This window comes from Equus asinus, chromosome 13 (assembly GCF_041296235.1).
Source record: "Equus asinus isolate D_3611 breed Donkey chromosome 13, EquAss-T2T_v2, whole genome shotgun sequence".
NCBI classification, from domain to species: domain Eukaryota; kingdom Metazoa; phylum Chordata; class Mammalia; order Perissodactyla; family Equidae; genus Equus; species Equus asinus.
In genome coordinates this window covers 16,985,501-16,991,524 of record NC_091802.1, presented here as the reverse complement: position 1 = coordinate 16,991,524, position 6,024 = coordinate 16,985,501, and positions in this window count along the sequence as shown.

The following is a 6,024-nucleotide window of genomic DNA, read 5'->3' as shown; positions in this document are numbered from 1 at the left end:
CCTTTCCGAGGCCGTGTCTGCGGTTTCTAGCAGGCCTGCCAGTCTTAAGCACGTCTGGCGGGGGACCGCGAGAGATCCAGGCTTCTAGATTTTTAATAAATTTGTCAAAATTTGCATATTATTCTGTGTCTAGTCTCATAAGGGTAGACTTGAGGTGCAATACTAACTCCGAGTCAATCAGACCTTTGTTCATACATTCGTTCATCCATTCAGCCATCGTTTGTTGAGCATGAGGTATGCCCGCTATGTATCAGGGATTGGGAATACAGCAGGGAAAAAGCCAGCCTTACGGAGCCCACAGGGTAGCGGGAAGGCAGACAAGAACTAGGTTCTTACAATGCGGTGTGAACTCCCTGTACCGGAGTTCAGGGGCAGGGCATTTAACCCTACCTATGAAGTCAAGGAAGAGTTCGTCAGTGAACCCAGAAAAATAAAAGAGGCCTTGTGGAACAACATTGTTGGGTGTCTTTTCCCCACTCCCCCCCATTCCTCTTTTCTCTAGCTGACAGTGATTACACTATGGAGTGTATAGTGGACACCCTAGAAATGCTTTTTGACTCCCTCAGGCTCTGCCTGTCTTGCTACCTAAATTGCTGTCCATCTCCTGTTCTTGTTTCACTTCCGATCCCTCTTGCTCCATCCTTTGGTAATAACTTTGAATCTGATTTAGCAATAAATTTTTTTGAATTCACACCAAGTTTATTGTGGAAGATGCAGAGGAATTGTAACACATATAGCCTCTCAATTTAGTTGGGAATTTAGGACTCAAAGGTGAAATAATTAGAGAAAAATGTGAAGGAGAGTGCACGCAAGTGCTGGCTCGGTATGGAGGTTCATACAGTTTAAAGAAGGGTAATGGGGCTGGCCTGCTGGCATAGCGGTCAAGTTCGCTGGCTCTGCTTGGGTGGCCTGGGCTCTCACTGGTCCGGATCCCAGGTGTGGACCTATGTGCCACTCATCAAGCCATGCTGTGGCAGGCATCTCACATATAAAACAGAGGATGGGCCTGAATTGTTAGCTCAGGGCCAGCCTTCCTTAGCAAAAAGAGGAGGATTCGTGGCTGATGTTAGCTCGGGGCTAATCTTCCTGAAAAGCAAAAAAAAAACCTCACAAAAATAAAATAAGGAAGGGTGAAGAGCATTACTATTATTATTATTATTTTTCCTGAGGAAGATTCACCCTGAGCTAACAAGCTTGCGAATCTTCCTCTATTTTTTAAGTATGTGGGCTGCAAGCACAGCATAGCAGCTAGCAGAGTGGAGTAGTTCAGCGCCTGGGAACCGAATCTGGACCCTGAAGCAGAGGGCACTGAACTTAACCACTAGGCCACCAGGGCTTGCCCGAGAGGAGCATTATTAAAGATTTGATGATGCCTCTGTTTCTCTTGAGATGGAATAAATCTTTTGCCTTTTAAAGATTTGATGGAGATGGGTGGATGTGAAGGATTTGATGGAGTAAAGAAAGAGGAAGGAAAAAAGAATCCCAGGTGGTGGAAACTGCTAAGTTAGAGTTTAGAAAAAGGAAGAGCATGGCATGCTCTGAAACAGCAGCAGATCAACCTGGCTGCAGTAGAAAGTATAGCATCATCATTATTATGTACATCATTTTGTTCATCACTGTCATTGCAGTGAAGTCCTTACTACCGGTGCAAGATTCCTTACATGCCAGACATTGTTCTAAACTCTGGTAAAATCCTAATATTGTCTATAGTTTCGTTAATAGTATTGTACTGATGTCAATTTTCTGGTTTTTATTTTCCTGGTATTGTTATTTAAGAAATTTTGAAGTGGGTGAAGGGTACACAGGAACTCTCTGTACTATTTTCTAAACAGCATCATTGAGATGTAATTTGCATTTCATCAAGTTCACCTGTTTAAAGAATACAATCCAATGATTTTTAGTATATTTACAGAGTTGTGCAATTATCATCACTATCTAGTTGCAGAACATTCTCATTATCCCCAAAAGAAAATTTGTACCCATTAGTTCTCACTCCCCATTTCCTCCCACCTCTTAGTACTCAGCCCTAGGCAACCACTAATCTACTTTCTGCCTCTAAAGATTTGCCTGATCCGGACATTTCATATAAACAGTATCATAGAATAGTGGTCTTTTGTGACTGACTTCTTTTACTTAGCATAATGTTTTTGAGGTTCACCCTTATTGTAATATATGTATATTACATATATTTATTATCTATCTACCTACATATATATCTTCTTTGGAGAAATATCTTTTCAGATCCTTTGTCTATTTTAACATCGGGCTTTTTATTATTGAGTTGTAGGAGTTCTTTACATATTCTAGATACAAGTTCCCTGTCATATGTAAGATACGCAAAATTTTTCTCCCATTCTTTGAGTTACCCTTTCACTTTCTTTTTTTTTTTCCCCAGAGATTTTATTTTTCCTTTTTCTTCCCAAAGCCCCCGGTACACAGTTGCGTTTTTTTCTAGGAAGATTAGCCCTGAGCTAACTACTGCGAAATCCTCCTCTTTTTGCTGAGGAAGACTGGCCCTGAGCTAACATCTGTGCCCATCTTCCTCTACTTTATCTGTGGGACACCTACCACAGCGTGGCTTTTACCAAGCAGTGCCATGTCCGCACCCAGGATCCACCAGCGAACAAGGGGCTGCTGAGAAGCACAATGTGCAAACTTAACCGCTGTGCCACCGGGCCGGCCTCACGCAGTTGTGTATTTTTAATTGTGGGTCCTTCCAGTTGTGGCATGTGGGATGCCGCCTCAGCATGGCTTGATGAGCGGTGCCATGTCCAAGCCCAGGATCCAAACTGGTGAAACACTGGGCCAGAAGCAGAGCTCTCGAACCCAACCACTCGGCCATGGGGCCAGCCCCCCTTTTCACTTTCTTGATGGTGTTGTTTGAAGCACAAAAGTTTTTAATTAAGCCCAACTTATCAAATCTTCTTTTCTATTGCTTATGATTTGGTGTCAAATCTTAGAAATCATTGCCTAACCCAAGTCACAAAGATATGCTCCTATGTTTTCTTCTAAGAGTTTTATAGTTTTAGCTTTTACATGTAGGTCTATGACTCACATTGAGTTAATTTTTGTGTTTGGCCTGAGATGGGGGTCCAAATTAATTCTTTTGCATATGGATATCCAGTTGTCCCAGCACCATTTGTTTAAAAGACTATTCTTTCCCCTTTGAATCATTTTGGCCCCTTTGTCAAAATCAATTGACCATTTGTTTCTGGACTCTCAATTCTATCTCATTGATCTATTTGTTTATCTTTATGCTTTCTGTCAGTTTTGCAACTTCCATGTGAGCCTAAAATTATTTCAAAATAAAAAGTTAATAAATAAATAAACCAATTTAATCCTCAAAACACCTTTACAAAATAGGTATTATTATCCCCATTTTACTGATGAGAAACCCAGGCCCAGAAAGGTTGAGTAACCCGCCTTGGGTCACACGATTAATTACATGAACTATGTGTTAGGTTCTCTCTAACAACCTTACATACATTAGTTCATTTCATTGTCACAATAATCCAATGAGGTAGGTGTTATTATTATCTTTGTTTCATAGATGAGGAAACTGAAGCTGAGAGAAGCTGGGCCACTTGCTTAGGTCCCCACAGACAGTAAATAATGGAGACAGTAAATAATGGCTCTGGAGCTCAAGATCTTAATCATACTGCTACATCATCTTCTATGTTCATGCAAAGAAGCATAGATGATGTTGGACAGGAAAATTTGGGCCAAATTAAAGCTGGTCTTAAATACCAAGACTTTTGCCAATGATTTGACCAATTTGACAGTGAATTCCAAGCTTTTTCTTTTAAAGCTGGAAAACACTTGTGCAAATGAAATAATTTACAAATGAAGAAACTAAGACTTAAAGAATTAAGAACTTCTCTTATTTAAAGTCTCTTTATAGGTCAAACACAGTCAGTCTGAGTTAATCTGATGAAGCTTAGTTGAGTAGGAAGGTGACCAAGCCAGGAACAGATCCAAACAGAAAATATTAACTGCTTTATTATGGATCATTCATTGCAGACAAACCAGTCTCCTTGTTCTTTGGGGAGTTTAAAATTGGACTTGGAAGTGACTGTGGGTCATACAAATGAAGGCGTCCTCTGGCTAGAAATACACAAGTGGCAGTCTAGGAACCAAGGTGAGAGATTGAATCATCAGACCAAAGTTGACACTAGAGCCATGAGGAAGAGTCAGTTCACGGAAGGAAGAATAACAGAAAAGCAGATGAGGAAGGCTGGGAGAGGAGAAGGCCAGAAAAAGCCGGGGAAGGAACAGCTGGAAAGGTTGGGAGAGACTCACAGGAAAGAAGAACTTCAAGGAAAGGAAGCCCTCTCTCACGTTAGATGACGCAAGAGGTAGAGGACTACAGAGAAAGGACATGAGCTTGATGAGAAAGAATTCCCTGACCTAGGAGAGCAGTTTCAGAAAAATAATGGGAGAGGAAAGTTCCCAGTTGCCAAGGAAATTCATAAAACAATGGAGGCAATGGGAATTGACCATTCATTTGAAAATTTGGGCATTAAAGAAAGACAAGAATTTGGACTGGAGCAAGAGGGTTAAGAGAAATTGAGATGAGAAGGAAGGTAGATTAGAATTACAGAACTGGCAGGGGCATCAGAAATTATCTGTCGAAACTCCTATTCAATGCAGGAAGTCTTTCCAAAGCACACATGCCCTTAAAGATTTCCTTCTACAAAGGCTTAATGCACACCTGCAGGTGCTGGCCTTGCGAGGGTGCCAGGATACAGAGGAGAGCAGACCAGACCAAGGCTATGCCTGCCGGAAGCTTGCATTCTAGATGGGGAGATGGGCATTAAATAACTAGTTTTACAATTAATAGTTTTAGTTTTAGTTTTTAGAAAGTTATATAGTCTCATAGAGTTTGTTAAAAAGATATGTTACAAAGAACAGCTACCTATGCTCCATCTGACCATTTCTTCCTCCCCAAAAGAAACCACTTTCACCATTTTAGCTGATTATTTTGGCATTTATTTCCATATCTGCAAGTAATAAGCTTGCCTTGCTAGTTCTTGAGGTTTTACTTTTAGCCATTATCTACTTACCTTCCACTATAGAAAATGGAGATCCAACTCTCCCCCTAGCTTCCCATATACATGTATATCCTTTCCACTACCTCGGCCTCCCAATATGGTTATATTATAATTTTGATGAGATTAAGAAGCAATGTTTACATTATTGTGCATGCAATAACAAGAGCTAGCCCTTATATAGCATTTACTCTGTGTCAGGCACTTTTCTAAGCACATTAGATGTATTGATTCATTTAATTCTCATGAGAATCCTATTATTGTTATTCCATTTCACAGATGAGGATACCAGGGCACACAGAGGTCAACTTGCCCAAGACCACATAGCTAATAAGTAGCAGATCTGGGATTTAAATCCACGTAGCCTGTAGCCTGGCTCTAGAAGTGAGGGTCCAGGATCCCCTCCCCAGCTCTCTGTGGGAGGACACGGCAATATTGGACTGAGTGTCCAGCCTCTGAGACGCTAATTCATTTCCTGAAACCTCAGGTACAACGGGCTGTGCTGGGCCCCAGCTCCTGGCATACATCTCCCCCTTGCTAAGGATCCAGGCTTCAGGGAGTACACATGCATCTCCTTTCAGCCTCGTCCCTAAGTTATTACCTCTCTTATCCCCCTCTTGAGTGCACTCACCTCCAGCTGCCATGTGTGTGTCTATCGTCAGCAATTCATATGAGATTAAAATGTAAAAAAACAAAAAACAAAACCAACCAGCCAAAAAAACTTTATTATGCTTCTCTATACAAATGGTACCCACAGATCTGCAGCTCATTCATGTAATAAACTATGATTACATTTCCTTTCCTAAACAACTATTTGTTTCACTTGTAGCTAATAGTCACATTTGCTTAGTTTTCTATGGACTCTTTGCCAACTACTCTCCCAGCTCTTCATTAGTTTTTGAATCTCTTCAAATGTTCAGGCATATAAGGTTAGTCTACCAGTTTCACCTTCCCCCCAAAAAAGTCTTTCCCAGAG